Source organism: Platalea leucorodia, assembly GCF_965183815.1.
Source record: "Platalea leucorodia genome assembly, chromosome: W".
NCBI lineage: Eukaryota > Metazoa > Chordata > Aves > Pelecaniformes > Threskiornithidae > Platalea > Platalea leucorodia.
The window spans coordinates 24,788,446-24,814,910 of NC_138859.1; the positions used below are offsets into that span (position 1 = coordinate 24,788,446).

General features: G+C 38.0%; 1 pseudogene across 1 annotated transcript in view; it reads left to right on the forward strand.

The window, feature by feature from the left end:
- The window catches only part of LOC309601526 (dymeclin-like), a 233,992-nt pseudogene that overhangs the window by 135,671 nt on the left and 71,856 nt on the right, over nucleotides 1-26,465 (forward strand). Inside the window, exon 15 of the transcript in view lies at nucleotides 25,025-25,127. The product of the transcript in view is annotated as a dymeclin-like (transcript). The remainder of the gene's footprint in view (nucleotides 1-25,024; nucleotides 25,128-26,465) is intronic.

Here is a 26,465-nt window from a genome sequence, read left to right on the forward strand (position 1 = left end):
CATCTCTTCTCTAAAGGCAGAGGATAATTAATTATGGCGATTTATAAATCGCGACCCTCCCATTCAGGCCTCTTTGCAGGACTCCTGGTAAAGAATATAAGACTTAGCCCTGAGTAATGGCAGGTCTCTAATGCTGTCCTGATACACCCAGATGATGTTGCCTCTCTTTAGATGTCCCATAGAATTAAAGTTTTTATTACTATCTTGGTACACTTTGTGTGCAAACATGAATATGGACATGAATAGTTGTACCTTTAATTTGGAGGTGGGGAGAGGGAATTAATAAAAGTAAAACAAAGGAGAAAAGAAGGCGGCGGCTTTGGAATGATGGCACTGACTAATTAGTAGTAGTTAATAACCACTATTTTCCATTAAAGCACTTATAAAAGTGCGTTTATGCTGCTGGCTGATCGCTGTTCGCATTTTCAAGCTACCATGGATTTGTGTAAGATACCGGTGGTGACCTGTCAAATCTATAAGCACACTGCATCCCGCACTTACTGACCAGTGAACACTGGTTAAAGTGGGGGAGAGGGGAAGAAAAATGGTATATATTCCCCTACCCCGCAGGGAGTAAGCTCGCAGCACCAGGTCTCCAGGCAGCTTTAATTGGGATTTAGTGCCAGTGTTGCTTTCGGTGGCTTTTCTAAATTTTAAACCAGAGGAGGCACAATACCTGTTTTATTATGCTATGCATTAGCATAGCATAAATATTGAGCCTGGGATTGTAATCTGTCATTGCTACTGTCTAATAATTCTGTTGTGGCTGTGCTATTTATTGATTATTGCAGTAACCGTGCTTCGTGATGTGAAATATGTTCTCCTACTCTTACCATTATGGTTTCCTTTTGAATTGCATGTTCATCATGTGATGTTTTAATGCTCGTGCGTGTTCCCTTTTTGTTTTAAAGTTCTTTGGGTTGCAGTCAATCTCAGGAAAATTGCTTTTGAAAATGAAACTGGCTTAGTGCATGTACTAGCAAAAGGCAGCTAACAAGCAACGATTTGTTTTGGGATGCTGAACAAATTAAGGACAGTTTTGTTTTCATAGCTAGCTTGACATTGTGTGTGTGAAAGCAGGAAATATGGTTTTGCTGAGCCTTATAAATTGAGTAAACATGTTCATGAAGTAGTAGAGCAAAAGGAAAAATTATATGGATTCATTTGAATTAAGTTTTTTTGCCCAGAGACAAAGAAATATGATGTCAAATTCACACAGTTTACCTATTTTGCATATCTTCTATTACTTAATGCTAGGTTTGTTCAAACAGCAAAATGTATCTAATAAGATTTTAATACTCCTTTTCAGAAGTGTTCTGGCACATTGTCTGAAGCCTGTAGAGGATAAGCTTTGCAACCATACCTCCCTCCCATGCCATCAGAGTCAATGGAATTATGCAATTACATTAATTTAAGAATGCGCAGTCTTTGCGGGATCAGGTCCTTGGAGGTTAGCTTTGAAAAATAGTGCTAATTACCAGAAATGTTTCTGTTGCTGCAATGTGATGGTGAAGTTCTGCATAAAGATGACTTGTATTCGTTACCCAGTTGCCAGCTCCTTTTTTCCTTGGAGTGTGAGCTGTGCTGGGGCATCGGGGCTGGATCCCGGGAACGTATAGACAGTCCTTTGTCATGATATGGATTACTGGCCCGTCCTTCAGTACGTACAGGAAAGGTGTCAGAGTATCATCCTCGAAAACAGCTAAAACATTTGCAAGTCTGACATATTTTCTTTGGCTTTAGTCTGTGAAGGGAAGGTGGGGAGAAACATGAAGCAGATACGTTTATTATTGAACCTTAAATGGTTTTTGCATGGATTAATGCAATATGGAGAAGTACATCAATTAGTATTCTTTCAAATGGGTTTTGACAGGTGTGAATTCTTTTTCTCTGATTCTATAGATCATCTTGAGCATTTGTTTACATTCAGTTTTTAAGCAGTTAGTATAAAAATCTCACTCTAAGTTAGTGCAAGTAAAATAGTACATCAGCCTTGCATGAGTACAAGCTGGATAAAAGAAGATCTGTGTGTTCTTACCAAGAGCCCCTTCAGCCTCCTTAAAACTGGTCCTTTTCTATTTTCCTGCTGTTTCCAGTTAAAGCACTCATAGTTATTTATAACTTTTGAAAATAATTTATATCACTTCTGATACTTGCTGTGTGTGATATTTTAAATATGAAGTACCAAATATTCATCCTTACTTCACTGGGAGCTTAACCCATGAGAGCTGATATTGAAAGTGTTCCCTGTGTAACGAGAATCAAAGCATTATTGAGAAATAATAACAGTTATATTATAAACATCTAGTAGGTGGGACAACATGCAAACACAGCAATCAACAAGATGAGCAATATTATTTTGACTTCAGTGATCGTTTAAATGGGAAGGTCTCTATTTGGTATCACACCTTCAGTAAACACGGCTGTCTGTCTCTGCAAACAAGTCTCTCAAACAGAGTGAAGTCAGTGCAGGTAGGCTTCCATCCAAAGTGGTGTGTGAAAACAAAAATGTAGTTGTAAATTGGTGTAGGCAGACGAAATTGGTTGAGAATGAGACAATTTCCAAAGGTGACAAAAATCTTACTTCTGCAGGAAAATTCTTATCTCATAAGGGGCCCCAGTCACAGGACCTATTGAAAACCTTTATTGGTAAATAACTCGATAAAACTCTGTGAAAAGGAAAATAATTTGTGATGTAGTAATTGGACCTTATCGAAAAGGCATTTTAATTCTTTATAAGTTTTGAACAACAGCTTGCTTTTTTCACGTTTTATGAATAAATCCACTTATGTTATAGGATTAGAAGTAGAATAATGAAAATGGCAGAGTCTGGACTCATCACAGGCGAGAAATAGCTTCACTTCATTCACTTCATTTATTACTAAAGCAAACTATTTTTTGAATGGTAGATAACTTAGTTTAAATTTTTTTTTTTTTTTTCAAAAAATATTTCTCCAATGAAAAGCTCTAAAAATCTTGGTATATTTAAGGACTTGTCTAAAATAAACTAACTTGATAGATACTCTTTTTTGACAATACTGATAAAAACTTTTTTTTTGCAGGACATTTTAGTAAGGATCTACACCTTGCCTCTAAAAACTGGCATCTGACCGAACGGTCTGTGGGTGCTTTTCCTTTTCCTTTCCTTTTTCCTTTCTGCTACCACAAGCACTATTCCGTGTGCTCCGCTCAGCATCCTGCCAAGCCAGAAGGCTGATGAGAACAGAATTGGTACCCATTCAGGGATTACAATATCCTTGCGTTATCATAGAGTATAATTATGGGTTGGTTGGGAAATTTTTCTTGTTATTGAGACATATGGCATTATTCATCCAGCTTCTAATGTAGAAGTTGGAGATTGTGCATTTTTGTGACAATTAAAAGAATTTTTCTCTTAATGTGATCCCCTGTACACTGACAAATTCCAACTGCTGCCATTACTGGTATTTAACCTAAAGACTCAAAGATGGTTTTTTTCGTAATGGGTTTAATATTCATTGTTTTACTTTTTATTTTCAATGTAAACCCAATGCTGTGGGTTGCTGTAATAATCATTGATTTCAGTGGTTATGGTACATGCATTTTAAATTTCAGTCTTAGGTAGACCATGGAACAGCTGACAGAATTAAATTAACTCACTTAAGAAGTAAGTAAAAGTAAGAATAAGTAAAAATGGGCAAAGGAAAAAAGATATAATCAAGCTACATTAATATTTCTTAGAGGATGCAGGCTGGTTTGATACCAGTATGCTGGGATTTTTATAGAGCAGCCTGTAAGTTTTTATGGAAACTGTTCTCTGAGCTTCCACTCAAGATGTTTTGTGTGGACTTAGTTCCCAATCTGGGATCACAGGTCAGGAGATGAGGCTTTTTCTTTGGCCACTGTGATGGTGTGGAACAACATTTCCCTGAAATGCAGCTCATTTAATTATTTTTCTTTGGGAAAAAAAATAGAATTTAAACATAAAAATGGTCAGAGGTCTGTTGAATGAATATAATTTAATGTTTTATTGCTTTTCGATTATGATTTTTAGTCAGCTGCTGATAATTTTATTGAAGGGTTGGGTTTTTTTATTATGGAAGGATCACTTTACACTCAACATTGAGTGACTTGGCAGAGGGGAATTGTTTATAAATAATTCTATTGCAAATTATTTGTCTTAGTACTGCACAGTATATCAGTCAAGAAACCAGCGAGATATAAAATCAATGCTGCAGGTATTCGGTGGGTGAAAAATTGCCTAGCTTGTAGATCTCAAAATGCAGTTTAACTGCATGCTCATCAAGTGGGTGCATGTCTAGTGGAAACCCTTGTGCATTGGTTCATTAACTCCTGCCCTATTTGAAATAATGTATCGAGAATAGTTTTTAGGGAAGCAGTGATCAATGAAGGGGAAAGATGACTGATATCAAAAAGTAACCATCTAAGCCTGATGCAAGCAAGGTGTATTTTCATAGAGCTGGTAGAATTTCATGCACATAGGTCACGCTCTTGGGATAAGAGGTCCAGGTAGCATTGACTTTGAAAGGACTTGGAAGTACTCTAGGGCAGATTTATGAGTTCACTATAAAATTATTTGGGAGATTAAGGGTAAATAAATTCTTTAATAAGGAGCCCTTTAATATGCAGAAGTATAATGCACTTCAGTAGCTGGAAATTGAAGCAAAACCAATTGAGACTGGTTCATATTTTTTTTACACAGTGGATGATTCACTGGAATAGTTTAACAAGGGCTCTGGATTTCCCAAGATTGGAATTTTTAAATGAGATTGGATGTTTTCCTAAAAGATATGTCCAAGTCCAGCCGCAGCTATTGGACTTGAAGGAGGAAATAGCTGAGGGAATTCCTATGGCTTGTGTCAGACGCACTGATCAAAGCGGCTTCTTTTGGCATTAAAAATCAGAGTTACAGGCAGATTGCCACGCAGGGTTTTGTTATTTTGTTTGTCTTATGGATTTCTTTAAAAGGCTACATTTTGATTTAGATTTTTCCCGTTACAAATATAATGTTCCCAGGTACTATCCCCCAGGTGATCTGACCCAAATAGTACAAAACAGCACAGATTGCCAAAACATTATTTTCTCATGTGCAAAAAAATTAAATGGAAAAGGAAAAATTGCAAGAGCTATGTTCTTTCTATAGAATACTCTTTATTCCTCCCACCCTGGTAAAGATTTATCACAGACATGATCTAGACGCATTCTACCACATTAGCATGTGAAACTAAAGCACATCTCGATCAGATGGAATTATTTTTAATTGAATGCTTATGAGCCCACGTTCCCATGAGATGAAATTGGAACAAAATTACTTTCACACATTTCCATTGTAGCAGTATGTTCAGAGTCCGGGGGTTTTGCGTTCATACGTAATGTCTGGCAATTAATCAGGATTGGGGAGGGTGTCTTATTCTTTTATAACTATGTAAATAAGCTATTGTTTGGAGACTAAAAAGAGAAATATTCTATAGCTTGCCTGAAGAGTTCAGGAGAATGCTAATAAAATGAATGTCAGACTGAATATAGTTTAATAGTTTAAGTTTAAAAGTTTATTATAGTTTATTAAGTTTAGAAGTTTATTATTTCTGAAAGCAGAAAGAATTTATGCTCATGTAAGCCAATCTTCTGCTTAGACCAAAAAGCCTTACTGAGGTTCAGCTCCTCTGTAGTATCTGCTGACTTTCCTAGGGTGCAGAACATCACCTCTTGGGTGCAGAACACCAGCTCTCCAGCAGCTTCGATAAGTCATTGTCACTGGCAGCATGGAGTGCAGTGTGGGTATTCTTTGTTTTGTCCGTCTCGGTGATGCACTGTTATCTGTTTTGGTTTCCTAGACAGCATTGCATGAACTTTGGCTAGTGAAGGCAGCTTAGTAAAATGTGCAATTATTGTCTAAATATAGAAAATTGTTCACTTAGAAAATAACAAACATATGTTACTGATTCAAAACATCTTCCAATTTGTCAAATTAAAGCACAGATTCTCACCAAAGCTACATTTTGGCTTATGCAGAAGTCCTCTTCATCATGAGCTCTCATTGCAAATCAACAGACTGTAGCTGTGATTCCAGGACTCATTATGTTCAGATGAAACTAGTGGAAAGTACTGACTGCAGCTAGAATTATCACAATTGATAATCGTGATTAAGATGTTCCAACCAGAATGCCTGAAGTTAAGCGTTAAAATGTATACAGGTTTTTTTTTTTTCCTTTTAAATAGTGAGAAGTATCTACATCTTGCAATGAATTGAGAACTAAATGTTTAATCCATACACGTTGATGTCTAGAGAGAGATCTGGGTATCTACCTGGAACTGGGTCTAGTGCCTTAAGTACTAAAATATATCAAAGAACTTTGAAACCTGAGTAACAAATGATTCACAAGTACCCCGGAAGATTGGTGGAGCAAATAACTTTGCAGATGTCTCTTGGAGACAGAAATGTAGGTGATTAAGGGATTCAGATCATGCATATGAACAGTGGTGATGAATGAAGTTTTGGCAAAGGACTCTGAAGAACAGAAGCAACAAGAGATTTATGTTGTTAATGTAGGAGACGAGACATTGGCTTTTAGGGTTGGATGCAAAGTATCCCACTCCATAAAATATATAAAATTTTAGTTCAGCAGTAATTTTTAATCAATAAACGCAAGAATCAATAGTGCAGTTAAAACAAAAAAAAAAAAAAGAAAACCCCACAACATACTCTTAACATCGTAGGTGGCTTTCACTTGAAATGTAATTTGGTTAGTGGGATATTGTGCATATGTGCATAAGACATGGGCTGATTTTGGGCTGATTGTGCAAGCACACCTAGTTGTTCTACACGTACTGGCTGACTTCAGGATACTTAATGGCATGTTAGTTTAAAAGTGATGAGTCCAAGAGATAAACCTTATATAGTAAAATCCAGATTTTTTTTCAGTAAGCCCAGATTGTCTCAAAGCAGATGTTGTGATATGTTCTGCAGAGATGTTCTGCACAGGAGCCACAGGGTAGAACTGCTTAGTGAAAATACCTGAGAGTTTTCATTTTCCTAATTAATTGCAGCTACAAGTAGCATGAGTGTGGAAAAGATTTAAAAAAAAAAAAAATCTTCTTTATTTAATATTTGATTAACAATATAAGTGATTAGAAATGTCATCCTCATGGTTCTCCTTCTGGAGTAGTTCTGGGTGGTCTCTCAGCTGTCTAGCCATTCAATTTAAATTAGCAATTCTCCAGCAAAGAGGCAGTGAGGTGTCATAAGCACATTGCAGCAAAGTCAGAGCCCCAGAGCTGCTGAGTCCCGCAGACCTGGCCTGGCTCCTCAGGGCGACGCAGGGGCTGCACAGCCCCTGGGTGGCCGGGGCAGGATGGGGAAGAAAGGAGCTGGATGGAGGGAACAGGGAACGTTGCCGACTTGCTTAACGGAGGTGTAGCTGCTAAAGACTTGAAACTGGCATCCAGATCAATTCATACTGATATAAATGACCCAAAACATTCTAGATTTGCAGAAGTAGTAACACTGTAAGAACTATTTCTTCTGTTTTCATTTTCAACTTCTAATGAGAACATCCAACTATAAGAACTGTCATTTCTTCTCACATTTTGGTATCGCCATTCCTCACCACAGCCTATTTGACCAAAAAATGCAGAGGTGGGAAAAAAAAGGGGGAGGAATTAGTCAGGTTTTTATTCTAATCCTCCAAAGGACTGATTTAAGTTGTGTAAGGAGGTTTTGGATCCCCACTCTATAGCAGGATGTAGGGGTTGAGAGCTGTGAGCTATTCTTAAGCGTTTTTGTTCTTTTGTGTTTGTAAGCTGAATTTGTGAGAAAACATTGATGAGAATGCTCCCACCGCACCAGCCGCAGATCAGAAAAAGCAGTGGGAGAGGAAAATAACAACCACAACTGCTTTCCAAAGATGACTAATCCTGCAGCCCCAGTGTAACCTCCAGGACAGTGATTAATGTTTGGCTTTTCTTCTAAATGCTGGAAAAGTTTTCTGGGGCATCAGCCTAGCTAAAAAGCAGTTCAATATGTGTACACTAATGAAAGAAGATTTAAAAGTTTCCATTTAATGTTCCTGCCTCACATACTTGGTTACTTTGAATACTTCTAGGTGCATAACGTGCATTATCACAGCTCATCTATATTCCTTATTAGTTATCAGATCATTTTATGAAAGAGGAAAATCCAATTTTGTAGGTAGGATGAAATAAGGTAGCTCTAAGAGATGTGACCCATCAGGCCAATTTTAGTGTCAGGAATAGAGTGACAGTTTTTTTTTACTTCCAGCTGGTGGAAAATTCAGTCCTTACATTCATCCCTTGCATGGATTGAAGTGCAGTCCAGCTTAGTGGTCTTCCTCTGAGAAGTGAGCCTCAGAGGAACCTCTACCCTACTGAAGGTGAACCTCTACCCTACTGTTAGACACCACTAAAGCTCTTGGTATGTGTTTGGTAGTGCACAGTCCTACAAAGAGCTGTGCTTTCTTAAATTAGAGCTTTACTGTGAACTCTGCTGTGATTGCTCCTCAGTTTTGCAGAACAGTTTTAAGAGAATTCAACATAGATATTTTACTTTTCTCCACATTTCAAGAAGATGTAAGTCCTTGGAATGGCTTTCAATGTGGTGTTCACCCAGCAGAAATTAAAAATTAGTGGTTATAAAAAAAACCTAAAAATAAATAAATAAAATCAGATCTTTCTGATGCTGCATTCTTCTAATTAATCACCAAACCATCCTCTTGCTACTGCAGGATTTTACCCTAAAATATATTTCCTGTATTTCCCAAAGTGCTTTGTAGTGCAGTTGTGGTTTTGCTGGTTTCTACATTGACTTGGTGTTCATTTCCAGCAGGCAGTGTTCCTTGCATTTTGTTCTTTGTTGCAACTGTGCTAAATGTTTAGCCATGCTCATGGTGATTTCAGGGAGTCACCAAGCAGCTGAGATTGGGAGGCACCTCTGGAGATTGTCACGTCCAAGCCCCTGCCCAAGCAGGGTCACCTAGAGCCAGTTGCCCAAGGCTATGTCCAATTGATTTTTAATATCTCCAAGGATGGTGACTCTACAAACTCTCTAGGTAACTTGGTTTTTTTCTTATATTTAAATGCAATTTCCTGTATTTCAATTTGTGCCCGTTTCCTATTGTCCTTTCTCTGGGCACCACTGAGTCTGGTTTCATCATCTTTACACCTTCTCATCAGATATTTGTATGCATTGAGATCCCCTCGAGCCTTTTCTTCCCCAAGCTAATCAGTCCTAGGTGTCTCAGCCTCTCTTTGCATGTCAGACACTCCAATCACTTAATCATCTTTGTGGTTCTTTGCTGGACTCGCTCCAGTATGTGCATGTCTCTACTACTGGGGAGCCCAGCACTCCAGATAAGGCTTCTCCAGTGCTGAGCAGAGAGGAAAGATCACCTCCCTTGATGGGCTGACAATGCTCTGCCTAATGCAGCCCATGGTGCTGTTGGCTTTCTTTGCCGTGAGGGTGCATTGCTAGTGTATGTTCAACTTGGTGTCCACCAGGACCCTTAGGTCCTTTTCTGCAAAGCTGCTTTCTAGCTGGTCGACCCTCAACGTGCAGGATCTGATATTTCCCTTTGAGCTTCACGAGGTTTCTGTTGACCTGTTTCTCTATCCTGCCCAGGTCCCCCTGAATAGCAGCACAACTGTCTGGTGCATCAGCCTCTCTTCCCAGTTCTGTATCACCTGCAAACTTGCCGAGGGTGCACTCTGCCCCATCAGTTGGGTCATTAATGAAGATGTTAAAGAGCATTGGCCCCAGAATCAACACATGGGGTACACCACTCATGACTGGCCTCCAGCTGGACTTCGTGCTGCTGACTATAGCAATCTGAGCCCATCCATTCGGCCAGTTTTCTGTCCACCTCCCTGTCCACTTATCAAGTCTCTACTATGATTATCTTGATTGTACTTTTGAGAGCCTTTATACTGTTTGTATAGTTGATCACATTTCCAAATTGTTTTTCCAGAATAGTTTTGGCCTCAGATTAATCCAGATTACACCAGCAGGGTTGTGAAAACTCATTTTTGCACACCTTTGGTTGTCACCTGGATAAATTTAAATTCAGAAAGATATTTGTATGAGCCTAGAAAGCCATGTTTTGTCTCTTCTGAACATCCCATTGAAATACAGTTTATATTTAGTCCCATGCTCCAGCTCTGTCATTTGTTTCCCAAGGCAGAGGGGAATTAACATCCCATCCCATGAGGGTTGTACTTGCTTTTTGTACAGTATAGAATAGAAAACTGTTGGTGTTTGCTTTATCATCATGCTAATTCTGTTCTTGTGTCCTGGTTTCAGCTGGGATAGAGTTAATTTTCGTCTTGGTAGCCGGTATGGGGCTGTGTTTTGGGTTTAGGATGAGAACAATGTCGATGATACACTGATGCTTTGGTTCTTGCTAAGTAGTGCTAAGCTGTTGCTAAGTAGTTGCTAAGTGGCGCTCACACTGGTCAAGGACTTTTCAGCTTCCCCTGCTCTGCCAGGTGCACAAGAAGCTGGGAGGGAACATAGCCAGGACAGCTGACCCAGACTGGCCAAAGGGCTATTCCATACCATATGACATCATGCTCAGTATATAAGCTGGGGGAAGAAGAAGGAAGCGGGGACGGGGACATTGGGGATGATGGCGTTTGTCTTCCCAAGTAACCGTTACGCATGATGGAGCCCTGCTTTCCTGGGGATGGCTGAACACCTGCCTGCCGATGGGAAGTACTGAATGAATTCCTTGTTCTGTTTTGTTTGCGTGCACGGTTTTTGCTTTGCCTATTTAACTGTTCTAATTTATTTTACTTCAATTATTAAACTGGTCTTATCTCAACCCACGAGTTTCCTCCCTTTTATCCTTCTGATTCTCTCCCCCACCCCACCGGGGGGGAGTGAGCGAGCGGCTGCGTGGTGCTGAGTTGCTGGCTGGGGTTAAACCACCACACTTGGAACTGTTTTCTTTGCTTTGGGAAAAACAGAGAATGACCTGGAACATCACAGAATTTTGTCTTTTTAAAAAGTCCATTTTGGGGAGGGCATTTTTTTAGGAATTTGGGAGGATTTTTGAATTGATAGAGGCAGAGAGAATTACACAGGGGAATAAGATGTATATACCTCTGAGTGTGGGAGGTAAAGCGCAAAAGCACAGCCTCTTTTCTCTGTGGGAATGAGGTTAATTTCCAAATAAATTTAAGACAATGTAAATTTAATTACTGTGCAACTTGAGGGACTGGGTCTTAAAAATATATCATGTTGGTTTTGAAGATGGAAAAATATTGCACAACTGCAAGTATGCTGAAATTAATCATTAAATCAAATCTGTATCAGTTTTCCCACCAATCCTGAGACTTGTGTGTGTTTGTCTGAAGGCAATAAAATAACCTCTCCTTAGAATGACAAGTTCAGTAGTGAATAAGGTAATTTAGGATGACAGTTTATGTGGGAAATAATGACCTTTTTCCTACTGAAAAAGTAATGAACAATAACTTTGAAGTGTTATCTAAAGTAAAATCTGCTTTCTCTTGCATAAGGGCTCTTCATGCCCATGTAATGTTTCTAAATCTTAATGGTAATGTCTGTAATGCCTTTTTTAACCAAAGAACAGAATTAAAAAACCCTGACAGGCAAACTGCAGTGAAGAAACATGATTACATTTTAGCTCTGTCAAGGCTGGATTATGAAACATGGGTAAGATGTGCTTTTTGCTAAATATGGAAAGTATTTTTATAAAGATGAAGGGACAGTCAAAGACTGAGCTCCTTCAGGATTCTGACAAGCCTTTTCCTGCTGCGAGCTGCCGTGATTTTGATTGCACGTGTTTGTCGTTTGGGAGAGCAGTACTAGTGATGGAGACAAAAGCTAGGTGAATTCAGTGCTCCAAACAATTTTCCTTCCTTAAAGGCTTCCAGATGATCCGTTCTGTAACTGCCATCTTCCTGCAATGGCAAGTAGTTTAAACTGTCTGTAATATATTTCTAAAAATGTTCTGTAGATGCTGAAGATCACGGTATGTTCTTGATATGTATATGCCATACTCGGGAGTTGCGTTTGTAACCGTTACAGGTCCTTGCTCTATATTTGCGCAGGTTGTTTTTCCTTTTTATGTTTTTTTTAGAACTGTAGAACAAGGGGGAGAAAATCACTGAACTCTCTAAATTTAGGATGCAATTTTAGGAAGGGCAGCTTTACTGTTCATAATAAAGATGCACAGGAAATGAAGCAGATGAAAAGCCCTGTCATTATTTCTAACACATACGTAGGAATGGGCATGGGTGCTGTTGAGAGGCTGTAGCTACTAAGAAGAAAGAAGTAAAGAAATAAAGAAAATAAAGAAAAAAGTTGAATAACAGGAATTAAGAAAATGCCGTGGGCTGGCTTCCCAGGGTGTTGGCGCAGCACTTGTACTGAACTGGGCAAGGGCAGGCTGGGGCTTCCTAAAGTCAAATTAACCTTCATGTGGATCATTAACTGTATCTTTTTCCATAGTGAATGGAACTCTTATGAAATGCTTCATGATCCCTTGTTTTGTTCAGCATCCGCTGCGGTTGGATTCTGACTGGATATTAACATCCCTTTAAAAAAAAAAAATTAGTGTTCTTGAGAAATGTTTTCTTTCAATGGCACGGATATTTTTCAGGATGAAAAGACCTATTTTTTATTTCATATCTATTTTGACATGAATTTTCCTTTGGACAGAGGTTTATTTATGACTGGCTACATTTTGCAGGTTTATATCTAGGTATATAAATCCACAGAAATTCAACAAAGGGGATTGATGTTGACATTACAATGAAGGATGCAGACAATTTTTACTTGTGATATTTATTTTTAAAGTACATTGTTATTATGCTTTCACAGGAAATGTTTAGTAATGGAGATTAAACTTAATCTTGGTCTTGGTATTGAAAAGTATTTAATATATTACATTATTTGATATTATCCTGCTTTTTTCTTGCATTTTTCCTTTTTTCAAGTAGTAGTACCTTCATGTGCCTCTGAAAATTTTTAAGCATTTCAGTCTCTTTCAAAGTATGTATACCTGCATGTCAGTGCTATTTGCAGACAGAAGTAATATTTCCAACAAGTATCTCTCTTGGAGGAAGTTGTATGTATCTGTATGTATGTGCATACATTTATGTTATACCAAATATTGTAGTGTGAATTTTGAGTTCATGAAAAAGTACTGTACACTTTTAATAGAAAGCTCTCTTCTCTATTCCTTTCAATGTATTTCATGTCCAACATGATTTATTCAGAAAGGAATGCATAAGTAAAATTTGAAAATTGCCTAGAAATTCTGTATTTGCTGGTTTGAATACACATGCCTTGGGAACTGCAGTTTGTGTACCAAGAAGGAACATCCTTCTGAATAACTGCCTGGTGAAATTGTAGGGGAATGAACAAACTGCTGCTCTGACGTTAGCTTTTTAGTGGTGCAGCTCAAACTATAATTTTTTTTTCATGCCTGGAAATACAGTTAAAACTAGATTTTTGAGCCAAAATCACTAACACAGCATGGATGGAGGTACTCTGCTGAAGAAGTCTGTAATACATTCAAGTCAATATATTATGTTTTATGCACTTACTGCATAAAAAAAAATTGCCTTGATCAATATTGAAATTTCACTTGAAGTTTAGGAAATAATAGATTGTCTATGAAGTTTTAATTCAGCATCTTTGTTTCAAAAGCAAAACCACAATCTTTAATTAAGTGATTATGCATTGTTTTTTGTTCTGAATGTAGTGTTATTCACTGCTTTATTTTTTTTACATCATCTTTATTCCCTGTGTGGCCTCAGGGCACACTGAACACATGCTATCTAAACTCTGTCCGGAAGACAAAAAATACTCATTTCCTTAATTACTGATTTTTTTAGATCCCATGGTACTCATAACAGTTTCTCAGTGGTTCACAAATACTCACAAAGAAAATACAAAGTATTTATGGATTTGGATTTGAAAAAAAATTACTACCCATTCTGAACAGTTATGGAAGTTATCTACAGATACAAATGCATTATCCTTCAAATTTTCTTTCCTTATGGGGTTCTAGAAGTCTAGAAATGACCTCATTGTTATGCAAGAGACAGTCCTTGCATCCAAGATCTTGTTTGGGAGCACATCTTAGCAGTGAGACCTATGTCTGGTTTGAATTTTTGGTCATTTCTGTAAGGTCCTTAGCAATAGCTAAGTCCTGATAGGTCCAACTGATTTTCTTTATTTCCTCAAAAAAATGTTTCCAGTTTGTTAAAATTTCAGAGGTTTTATGTCAATAGGGTAATTAAACTAACTGTAGTGATTAGGGAGAGGCACGTGGAGGCTTTCTGTGACCGTTGGTGGGACACTGCTAGGATCACTGCAGAGGGAGGAGGACATGATCAGGAAGGACACCTGACCGAAGAGAAGGTCAGTGCATGAGGAAAACAATAAAACTCATTCCTGTGGAGCAAGAATGGCAAAAAGACCTTTAGGACAGGACTTTGAAGAAAGGCAGGGAAGAAGGAAACGAAGGCATAAGACAAAACTAATATTATCTGTCTACAGCACAATAATGTGTCCTCCTAGCAGCTTGTTTCTTGTTGTTCTGCTTCAATACTGAAACTCAGTTTTATGAAGTTAGGTCAAAGTCATGATATTATTTCCAAGGTTCAAAGGAGAATGCAATGAACAATTCATTTTAACCATGTTGGGGCACTGAAAAGCCGAACCCGCACCGAGTGGGATTGCTGTAAGGACAGGGTGCAGGTGACGTGCAATGCCAGCGGTGAGGACTCTCGGTGACGGAAGTACAGTTCAAGACTCATATTTTGCCTAAGTCTTAGCCTAAAGAGGGCTGTTAGCAACACACATACCCTGTGGTATTCTGTGTATGGAATGAGTCTGTTAACTCCTAACGTGGATCCAGATTCTTTCCTGTCAGAGTGAGTACAGAGACGCACAGCAGTTCTCTTTAGAAGTGTAGCAATAACATATGAATACATATGTACACGCACACCTGGTGTGTTTGAGCAAAAACATACCAAATAAAAGCTTCTCAAAGGATAAGGATTTGGACCTTAGGTTTCATGGCAGTGATGTCTTTTTAATTTTCTTGTTGTTGTTGTTTCATTGTTCAGTCTGTCTTTGGGTTTTTGGGTGGGAGTTTTGCTCAGGCTGCTTTCTCCAGCAATTTCCTCCGATTTTCACCCACAGAGTTTTGTCCTAATGCAAGACAAATGTCTTCTCTCAACAGCTATGAAACACTTACTTACCCTATTGAATTAAGAGCAAGTGGATGAAATGGAAATATTGTGGACCCTATTGCCCATTCAATATTCTTATAAAATATTAACAGGGCAAACACAGGGAACATTGAAAGGAATTACATTCGTGCCTTGAGACACCTAAGGCAGATTCAGGGATATTTAGCTCAGAATAAACCTTATAATTAGTCTGAGCTTTACAAACGTATTCTGTTTATCCTGGACTGCGTACATTTTCCTCCATAGCTTTAAGCCTTCCTGAATTTAGTTTGCCACTTGCCACTCTCTCGGTTAGAGAAAAATACAGCAGATTTGCATGGGGGGTTACATCTGTAGTAGATCGCAATCTGGTTATTGAGTTTATACTTTAATATGACGTGGAGTTAGGAAGATGTTGTTTCTAGGTAGTGCTCCTCATCCTTGCCTGACTATCCTTTAAGTGGAATTACGAGGATGTTATTTGGCATGCCAGACAAAAGGGGAATTAAATTATCTGTACCAAGATACAGCGGAAGGCTGTCTAGCAATAGGAGCATCAATTTCCCAACATTCATTGGAAAGTGGCCATGAGCTGCCTAACAATTTATGCCTTCAGTTGAAAAATACATTTCCCGCTCTCTGCAAATTAAACTCTTGGCTTACTTTTGTAACTATTTACTTTTGTCTCATCACATCAAATTCCTTGTTTCCATGTTTTTTCTAGTCTCTTTGTCTTTTCAATTCCATTTTAACAGGAAATCCTGTTTGTTAATGCAAAGCCTCCATTAATTGTTCTAAGTTGCTCCTGAATTTGTTTATATACTTTCGCCACAAGTGTATGGTGACTGTATGTCTTTCTACTTTTATTAATAAGAAAATTTCTTGAGGAGACAGAATTTGGAATGTCTTTATAGCATATGAATTATAGATCCTGTTCATATGTAAGCAGTGGCAGATAAAAGAATGCTCTTTAAAATTAATGAGAAGCTTTTGTCGTGAACTAAAGATATCTTGAAGTATTTAATTTATTATGATCAAATTTAGGACTGTAGAATTAAAAGAACAGTCTTTACTGCTTGCTGTTTAACAGGAAGATGGGATAGAAATCATTTGTTTACCCAGGTTGCATTAAAATCATTTGTGATGCTTTGGGATTGGCCCTGAAATAGCAGGCAACTGAGGCACACAGCCTGTTTCCAAGGGGACACAAACTTACATTTTTGAGAAGGCACTAGACAAGAAAAGTAAAAAAAAAAAGTCTGATCACTGACCAGCAAAGTTAGAACGTGGCAATACCTGCCTCACATGGATCTTTTGCTACCTGGGAGAAGCCCTTTTCATTCCCTGATCCTTTAAACACTCTTTGGTGAATAAGTCCATCAGTGATGCCCATACAAACCATTTTATTTGCATACATGACCTTTGTGGAGACTGCACACCCTAAGTCTCTTGGTTTCACATCATCTCCACAAGCCAGGTGGACCTAATAGTAAATATAGCAAAGCTTTATTCAGCAGAAGTTAGTGTCATGCTTCTCTTTACGAGATTAGAAAGAAAGATATAAAGTACGTTCTTATTTTCTCCTTAGCAATTTGATATCTCAATTGGTTAGCTTCTCTTTCCTGGGATCCCAAATGTCTCCCAGGCATTAGAGTTATGCTCAAGTAAGCAAGAGCAGTGATCCTCCGTGGAGTCAACTGCCCCGGATAGCCCTTGGAGTTCTCCACAGGTATTCTCTCTCGTTCTTTCTATTTATGTGTCATTACAGCTTGGATAATTCAAATGCAAAATGTCTTAAGGGCTCTTCAGTAGACGTGGGCATTTGGGGACTTTTTCTGCACTTATTCATGCTAAATGGATTTCTCCCAGGGCCTGGTTCCTTAAGTGCTTACAGATCACTTCTCCATCACTCACAGAAAGGCTGCTCAACTGCCCCTACTGCACTTGCTTGCAACCAGTCCCCCCATATAGGACTAGCGATGATTGTATTTTGTATGAAACAGCACGGTGCATTTTTTTGATGTGACCTTTCATGTGACCATACATGAGCTGTTATGCAAGCAGATGAGCAATTCAGGTCCTCTGCTTGGAAATGTCTGTCCAGGCATCTTATCCATTATAAATGAGTAGAGTTCTCGTGCCATAGCACTCTCTCTTTTGCTGTAATCCATTAAAAAATAAGTCAAAACCAAGAAATGTTCTTTACATATACAGGAATTAAGGTATGGTTTTAACTTTTAGATGTCAGGTTTCAAAACAAAGATGTTTTTAGAGCTTGCTATATAAAGGAGTTTTTTTCTAATATGTTTGTGGTGTTCACACAGGCATTGTAAAATCCTATTGTTTAAGGAGTGTTTAGGTGTTTAGGGCTTATATTTAATTCTTTAAAATTGAGAACAATAGTACATTTAGCATATATATGAGAGCAGAGAGAAGGAACAGCATGGAATATTGCTGAATTGTTTGAGAACTTTCATAATCAAATTTTTTGATCCATGGAACTGTTTTTTTCCATCACCAGATAGCGTTTTGTGTTTGTGTGCTGTTCAGTTTATTTGCAGCATACTTCTGAACTAGGAGAGTGAGGAGAAAAGATTCAGAACGTCTGAATTTCCAAGCTTCAAATAAATTATGTTGAGCAGCGCTTTAGCCCTTGAGTAATTCTGTACTCAGTGCATATGGAATATTTTTAAACATTCAGATAATTGAAAATTTTTCTCCTTGAGAAGCTCACTAGTGATTTGGATTGGGAGAAGTTCAATCCTTATTCCTTTTTTCTGTCATATAGCTCTATCTGACCTTCCTCTGCTAATGTGCTCAGTTTGTCTCTCACTCTCTGACTCTTGGTTTTTCAGCTTCAAAGGTTGTTCATGTCTTCCCCACCCAAAGTTGTAGCTTTTTTCCTCCTTTTTTTTTTCTTTTTTGGTCCAGATTATTTCTTTCCAGAATATCTAAAATGTTGCACCTGAAACACACCTTTGTCACAGTGTGTCTTTCAAACCTTCCCTAGTTTTGGTTTACATAGAGATCTAGTGTTTCTGAGCCGTGGGACATCTGGCGTGTTGTGACCCTGACATAAATCTTTCTGTCCGTATGCCAAGCAAGCGTCACTTCCCATCTGTCTGAATACACACCTAAACCACTTCAAATTTTCCTCAAGGTTTATGACATTGCATATTTTATTGAACCATTGCCCTGTCACAAAAGATGGCACATGTGACAGATGTGTTATTCTTCTTGCCTGTAACGGTGCTGATATGCCAGCATACTAATGCAAAAATTTAATTCTGGAGATACTTTTGCCAGATTTTTTTTAATGCTACAAAACCCACAAATACAGTGAATTGAATTGTCTCTCAAGAGGATTTGTTGTCTGCGTCTTTCATCAGATTATGTAGCATGGAAAAAAAAGAAATTAAAATGTATGGAAGTTATACAGTAGTGTTCCTTCCATCTCTTTTGATGTAATATGTGTAGACTATTACCTAAATGCATATAGGACCAGAAGAGACCACTTTGATCATATAGTCTGACCTCTAACATAACACAGACCAAAGATGGAATTAATTCCTTCTTCTGGGCTGAAATTTCTATGGTTGAACTAGAATGTAGCTTTTAGGAAAACATCCAGTCTTGGTTTAAAGACTTCCATCGCTGTCCCAACCTGTTAACTACCCTCCCGTTAGAGTCATGCTATGCTGTGCGTAGGCATGCCTGTTCTCCCCGACGAAGGGTGACTCCAGGAGCAGCCTGAAGCCAAGGGTTGTCCCCAGGACCATGTCTGTCTGTCTCTCATTCCCATGTCTGGGCTCAGCCTGAGTGCAGGCTCTCTGTAATTCCCTGTTGTATTTTGGCATAAAACCTGGATGCAGCTTAGAAGGAATCCCAGTCCAGCTTTTTTGTCTGCCGTTGCTGACTTGCAGAGCTTCAAGGACCAAGTGGAGGGGGAGTGCCAGAGCACAAGGATGGTGGTGCAACACTGATGAGCTGGCTTTGATTTTGTGTTTGAAGTGCAACCTCCTCCTGCTCCCAATATGTAGTAGCAGAGATGCACCGGGCTTCCCCTCATGGGAGCCCTGACAGTGTAAACAGGAATTTATTGCACCTCACGCCTGGTTTCAACCACCTCTGTAAGAGAGAGCTGTGCCCGTGCAACCAGTACTTTAGTTTCTGCTTCACTAAAACTTGGTATTTTTTTTCTTCTGATAGCTTGAAGGATCCTCTGTTAACAAACTTTTCTTCATGTGCATATTTTTACATTTTGGTCAAATCACCCTTTCTTCTTTTCTCAAATCCATTAAATAATTGAGTTTCTTGAATGTTTCATGGAGAGATGTGTTTTCTGGTTTAATAATTAATATCCTGACTCTTCTCTGAACCTTTGCATTTTCAAACCATCATTGTGAAATCTGCACACAGGATGCCAGTGGCAGGTGCTGTAGAGCAAAACTTTGCTGGAATTTTTTGTTAATACCAAAGACAGTTACTCTTTCAGCAGCTTCATTGCTTAATGGGCAGCTGTTTGTTGGTCTGGTGGTCTTTAGTTGCTGCTCCCAGGCTGAGATCCTTCAGACTTGGGGAGCAGCTTGGATTCTTTGCTGCTAAATTCGAGTTTGGCTGCATTAAATCACAAGTTTATTTTGTGTCCAAGTTCTTGAAAGATAAAGAATAATTTAATAAAAATGTCCTTTTCTCTTTGATGCTCCTGTAATGAATGTGCCATTTGCAAAGTTTAACCATAATATTTCTTTATCATTGATATATATCAATGATATGCGTCATCTTATATATCATCTTTATATAATTGAAAATATTTTGGTAGCTATAGCAAATGTTAAATAGCTATTGGCATTTAGAAGGGCCAAGAATATATTCCTGTTTGGACGTATTAAGAAAACTTATTTCAAGATTCAAATTTGAAGATATTTCAAACTGTTCAGATGTCTGATTTTCAGTTCATATAATGCATGTCATGTTGCTTTTTATCATTTGAGTTTCTTAATAAAAAAATCCCATGTGGAATGAAGTCACATAAATGACGTGTAGAAGCCTGTTACAACAGGGGTACTATCATGCTTTATCTTATTTCTAGTCTCATTGAAAAAAAACCTGAGTGTGCTTGACAAGGTCTGTTTTTCTATGCTGGTGACATCCTCCTTTGAATGAGTCTCACGATCGCTGTTCCATTATTATGCTCAGGATTAACTGGTATGTTATTATCTTGGGTCATCCTATTTACTTTCTTAAAATAAGGTACACTGGTACCTTTCCTTCTTGTTGTACGAAGCTTTCAGAAAGCTGCAGTTTTTGGCAAATTCTAACTTTGGATTTACTTTCAAGTTCTAATTTTAATTCCCTTATCTTTTTTCCTAAGTTTTTTGGTTATAAAAGTTTCATTTTATACATTCATTTTTTGTATGTGAAAAATATATTTTGTAAGCTTTTTCAATCTACTGTAAATTAGACTTTCTGTAGAACTTATAGAAGCTTATTTTTTTTTTTCCATGATTGTTGGCTTGTGTTTTTTGGTGGACCAAGAAGAAAGCTGTTGAATGAGTTCCCCTTATTGGCTTTTTTTGTTTGTTTGTTTGTTTTGATCCACAGGCTTTGTGGAATTGGCTTTTTGAAAGTGTTAAGTTCATATATTACTGGTTTGAATTTTATTGTGTGTGCAAATAACATAATCAGATCACTTGTATTTAAGCAATCATTACTGTTTAGTCTGTAATAATTTTTTTATCGATCAAGGTTCAGCCTTGTGTTAAATTAAAAACTTCATCTGTATAGAGGGAGTTAAGAAACCAATGCTTTCTTAATTCCTAAAAATCAGAAACACAAGACCTTGAGATTATCGTTCAGCCTTGAGTCTTCCTCGTTGGTTGAGCTCATCCATGGCGTGATATGATGATCTGTAATAGATGCCAGCTGTTATTTCATCTTGCTGTTATTCCAACCTATAATTTTGCTTGCTAAACATTGGTCCATAAGTACTTCTGTGAGTGAGAGATGGATTGAGGTACTAACACACTTTCATTGTTCTGAACATAATTTGTTAATATTATAAAATGTGCATAATGGGTGAGATCAAAGAGCTGTCGAGCTCCATAGTCTGTCTGACAGTTGATGGAGAAGAACAGAAGAAAGAGGAAAAGTATTCTGGTAGAAAACTCTATATTCTTGTCAACCTGTGCAGGCTGCCCTCCGTGACCACATAGTATACATATTTTTCAGCTTGATTTTTAGTGGGGCAAAAATAGAAGTGTGACTAAGACACATGAGGGAAATTTGGGAGATGGTCTTAATTTCCACCTCTGCATGAATTGGCACTTGTCTCTTGTACCTTGTTGTGGGGAGGGGAACAACCTTGTAAAACATTGTTGCCTTTTTTAAATTGCATTATTAATGCCTTAAAAATCAAAATAAAACCCAAAACCTTACAGACACTGAAGATGTGACTGCCGTAAAATCAAGCATCTCCTTTAGGAGGCAACATTTGTCAATGATAAAAAGATATTCATGAGCTAAATTTCATGCAAATGCCTTTTGAAGATTGTAACTAAATCTGTTCTGATACTTTAAAAATGAAGTTGATATTTATCAAGGTGGTTTTCAGAGGTAGAGATAGAGGCATAATAAGAAGTGAATTACTTGGTGGTGAAGTTTTACACCATTTCAGGAGGCAACGCTACTTCCTTCAGAGCTCCAAATTCATCAGTTAATCACAGTATCTGGCCTTAATTTTTTCTGTTTAGTTGTAGTGTTTCTGTGGAGCTCTTTGAGTTTACTCTGGGTGCAGTTCTATATGTTTTTATTCTTAGTATGAAAAATTCCTGCTTATGTGTCCCTGCCCTCATGCTCCTCTAAGGGATGATTCTTTGAGAAGGATAACCAATTTATGAAGAAGAGAGCTGTGTTGAGTTTTTTTAACCTGAATATTGGTGTTCTGGGCAGTGGTCCCACAAAGAAGTGTCTTGGCACAAGTGTGAAGGTGATGAGCTGCAGCAGGAAAGCAAAACTTTGCAAGGGGAAGCCCTGGTGCCAAAGACAGTGTATAATGGAGCTTACCCCCTCGCTGCTACTTTGGAAATAGAAGTTAGCCACCAAGGGCTTGCTTATGCCATAAACAAGCACTCTAGTTTAGTTGCATTACACTTAATTAAAAAAAAAAAAAAAGGGAAATATTTAAGGAAGCAAAAATAAGATATAAAGAAATAGTCTTCCATCTTTTTAATTTCTCCTTCTTTTTCCCAGTTCTCTACATTTCTGCCAGAGAAAATAAATTTGCTCTTCGCTATTCCAATTCCATGCAGAATACCAATGTATGTGCATTTTCCTCTTCACATGTATTGAATAAATGCACTTTTTGAAATCCTGATCCCAATTCTTTGTTTATATTTAAATTTCCTTTATAGCCAAAATGCTTTATGTATTTTGGAGAAGAATCTACTAGTTGGAAATCCTTTTTATTCCAAATTCTTCCTTTTTGTGAAATTATCTGTATCTTCTGAAGCAGACAGACACCAAATTTAACCTGTTCTTGCTGCACCCCCCCATAAGCATCACCAGGTTGTCTTTAACCGATTATTCTGTCTCTGCAGCACTAGATGGTGCTGATGACAGTCTCTCTGAAATCTGAGCCTTCAAAAATACCAATGATTGGAAAAGTAGCACTGCTGTTTCAGACCAAGGACCAGTTTGCAAATCCAAATTTTGATTTGAACAAAAATTTCAGTCTGTGAATACAATAGCAGATTATGAGAGGGGGAAAAAGATGGAAAGCCTACTTATATCTTATTTCTGTGTTGCTTCTTCCCTTTTTAACAGGGAATGTTCTAGTGGTTTTGACTAATAGCTGTGAATTAGTAGGAGGTTGGCATTTGGTCCCAGGAATGACATGTCTTGTCGAGGCTCTGTTGGATAGCACGAAGGAAAAAATAAGATTCCAGTTTTCATGACATCAAATATATTGTGTTATCCTGAAAACACCAAATGTTCTCAACCCTTGTAACCACCACGGAGGTCTTGTAATCTCATCCGATGTTCTTGCCGTATCAGTCCAGTTGCGATTATCACCACCTCAGCGATAGTGTCCTGGTGGGACCAGGATTCAGGCAGCCGCGGTACCGACCCTGGTTTCAGCCGTGCCGTCTCGAGCCCGTTCCTCGTGCTGGCAGACTCTGGCTGAACCTTGAAGATGGTATAACCTACCCAGGGGCTCTCACACAGGTTAATTAGATGCCTTCAGTGTGGCGAAGGTTGTCCTTAAAAGGAAGCTGTTAATCTACTCTAAGAAATATCTGACTGAAGAGGTGTTGGGAAATGGTGGAATTTATTGAGTTGGCTCTCAAGAGGTAAGATTTGGGCTTGAGAAGCGTAACTAATTCCTTGTGGTGGTGGTAAGTGTTGGAGAAGCCTTTTCCTTAGGCTCTTGACCAGCAACAAGGGGATAAACACTGATACTCTGAGGAATCTACTCCTACTGTCTGTGAAGGATACAATATCAGTGATATATTTCAAGTAATAAATTTAAGAGGACTTCTTCAAATGCATCATTTCTTGAGGCAGAAAAGCTTTCCAAGCACGTGCCTCTGAGCACTGAAGCTGTCCTCCAGTTCCAAGAAATAGAGGCTATCTAGAATATTACACTGAGGTAGTATTTTGCTACTTAATTTTTTAATTACTAAACTGGTTTTAATATTTTCGAAATGATCTGGTGTACAAGAAGTCTGCTACTGCTCCTTGTCCCAAGTGTCACCGACTCCAAGAGCAACATGCTCAGGCATTAGTGAATTTTGTTAGTGCTTATTTGTCATGGCAGCCTTTTTACCCTCTAAGGACCAACACAGTCATCCTAGGAAAGCCTGACAGGAGTCCTGTAATGCTCCAAAAAGAAGCCAGAAGAATGTTTTTAAATACAGAAATCCTTAAAACATATGACCTATACCAATATGGGGAGAAGGGAAAGTAGGTTATCTGTGAATTGAAAGCCATGTTTGAGGTATCCAGCGGCTTTACAAAAGTATCTTGACTCCTTGAAGGTGCTGAGCACTAGCTGGTGGTCTTTGTCCACTGCTTCTGCTTACTTCTCATCTCTCCTTCCACCTTTGCAGTCAAGTTATATTCTCCTTATATATCAGATTATACCATCCTCTGAGTGTCATTGCCATGCTTTTTTTCAAAATGCATGAAAAAAATGTTTATTTCTCTGTATATATATGGACCTCTGATTTCACAGAGTATTTGTAAAGCTAAGGTAATGCTTTATTCTTTGACTTAAGCTAAAATAAATTTGAAAAAAGCATATACTAGTAAAATGCAAAAACTCAGCCTCCAAATACCCAAAGCTTCTGTCTATACTTGGATTTTTCCTGTAATAAGCAAATAGGTTATTGAAATTAATAATACACAAGATGCTTAAGGACATATTGCAATATATTGCATGAGATGCTGCACTTAAAAATTGCATTTTAGCGAACACATACTGGTTATGAACTAAAATTGCATGTATACCATTCCTTCTGTTACAGTTTGACTTTTAAGAATTTAACCATGAACATATGACGTTCTTCACATCGTTTATTGTATAGAATATTTCTAATTGAAATTCTGCTGTTGCTTAGCCCAGATGTTAAATAAATAAGTAAATAAATAAATTCTATAGCTATTGTGCAGTGCATTCTAAAAATCTCTTTATTCAAGTTTGTGTATATAATCAAACATCTCTTCTGACTGGATAGTCTAACTATTTCAGGACATTATTATGAAGTTATTTTAATATTTATTTTCCTTTTTTTTCCCCTTCCAGTTTATTTTCTTTGTTGTCTAAAAAGCACAACAAAGTGCTGGAGCAAGCCACGCAGTCCTTAAGATGTTCCCTCAGTTCAAATGACTCTCCACTTCCTGATTATGTGAGTATTGAACTTAATGTTTTAGTAGGTGCTTCAAAATAGAAGTAGTACATCCCTAAATCTGCAAAGATTTATCAAAATGTGTGACAGCTAAGCAACCACCAACACCAAAATACAGGAACCTGTATGAATGATGTCATGTCTGAAACGTCTTTAAAATAAAATATTACACTTACAAATGGCAAAGCAAAACCGCAACTATTCATAGCTAAGAGACTTACTGTACCCTGTCAACTTGCAATTCTCAAGCCGTTTGTATTTCAGGATTGTTTAAATTATACAGTTAAAAACATTATTTTTAAGAACAGGGCTTTGGCATCCACAGTATGTTAAAATGCCTACAAATGATTGAAACAATTCCCAGTGAGCCTCTGGGGGAGTACTGCAGTCACGGGGCAAATTGGTATGTTCTGAACACATGGATCCATACAGTCCTCTTCAGTTTACTGAGCCAATACCCACAAATAGGCAACAATTTTGTAATTTAATTGCACGGCTTGTTGGAAAATCTCTAGTTTCGGTACAAGAAGGAGACATTTTCCAAGGACTTGAATAATATCTTTGTACTACTGAAGTATCTTTGGTTTGTACTCATTTGAACTCTCACTGCAATACTGTGTAAAAAAAAGTTGATTTATCAGTTGCTCTGGATTTTTGAGGATGCAAATGTAACAACTGTTTTATTTTCAGTGTTAATACATGTTCCAGGACATGCCTGTTTGAGACTTTACTATCATATTACTCTAACATTAAGTATAGAAGTACCTAAAAAGATAATTTGATCTAATAGTTTAACGCCTTAAATTTAATTTAACTAACCAGGTTTCTTAACCTGCATCTTTTAGTTATTATTGCTGAGACGTACCATACAAACTAGAGGCATTTTGTTATTCAGAGAGACGTGGGTTTATAGAGCAAATGAATCACTTGCAGGTTTTTCCTGTGTATTCCTGCTGCCTTACCATGTCCTAATTCATGTGAAGCTCCTTACGACACCTGTGGTTTTAGGGCTCTTTATTTCTTTCCCAGAAGTTGCTATCTGACCTTTAATTTTTGAAACTTGAAACATTTCAGCAAAAATCCCCTCAAGTTAGTTTGTGGTTAAAGACCAGGAGATCCCACTTCTGTTTGCCTGGTAAGGTGATACAAAAGCTGGATAAAGCTCTTTGATCTGCATGGGCATGAACAACTGAAAGCTCCTGAGATGTCAAACACCTTGGAGAGGATTTGATGGCCCTTTCCCATGGGTTTGCTTCTCGAGCAATAGGGACTCATGGTGTAGGGGCTTCCATGGTTGTGAGGACTGCAGTATTTTGGATGCATTGAGCATTTCTGAGT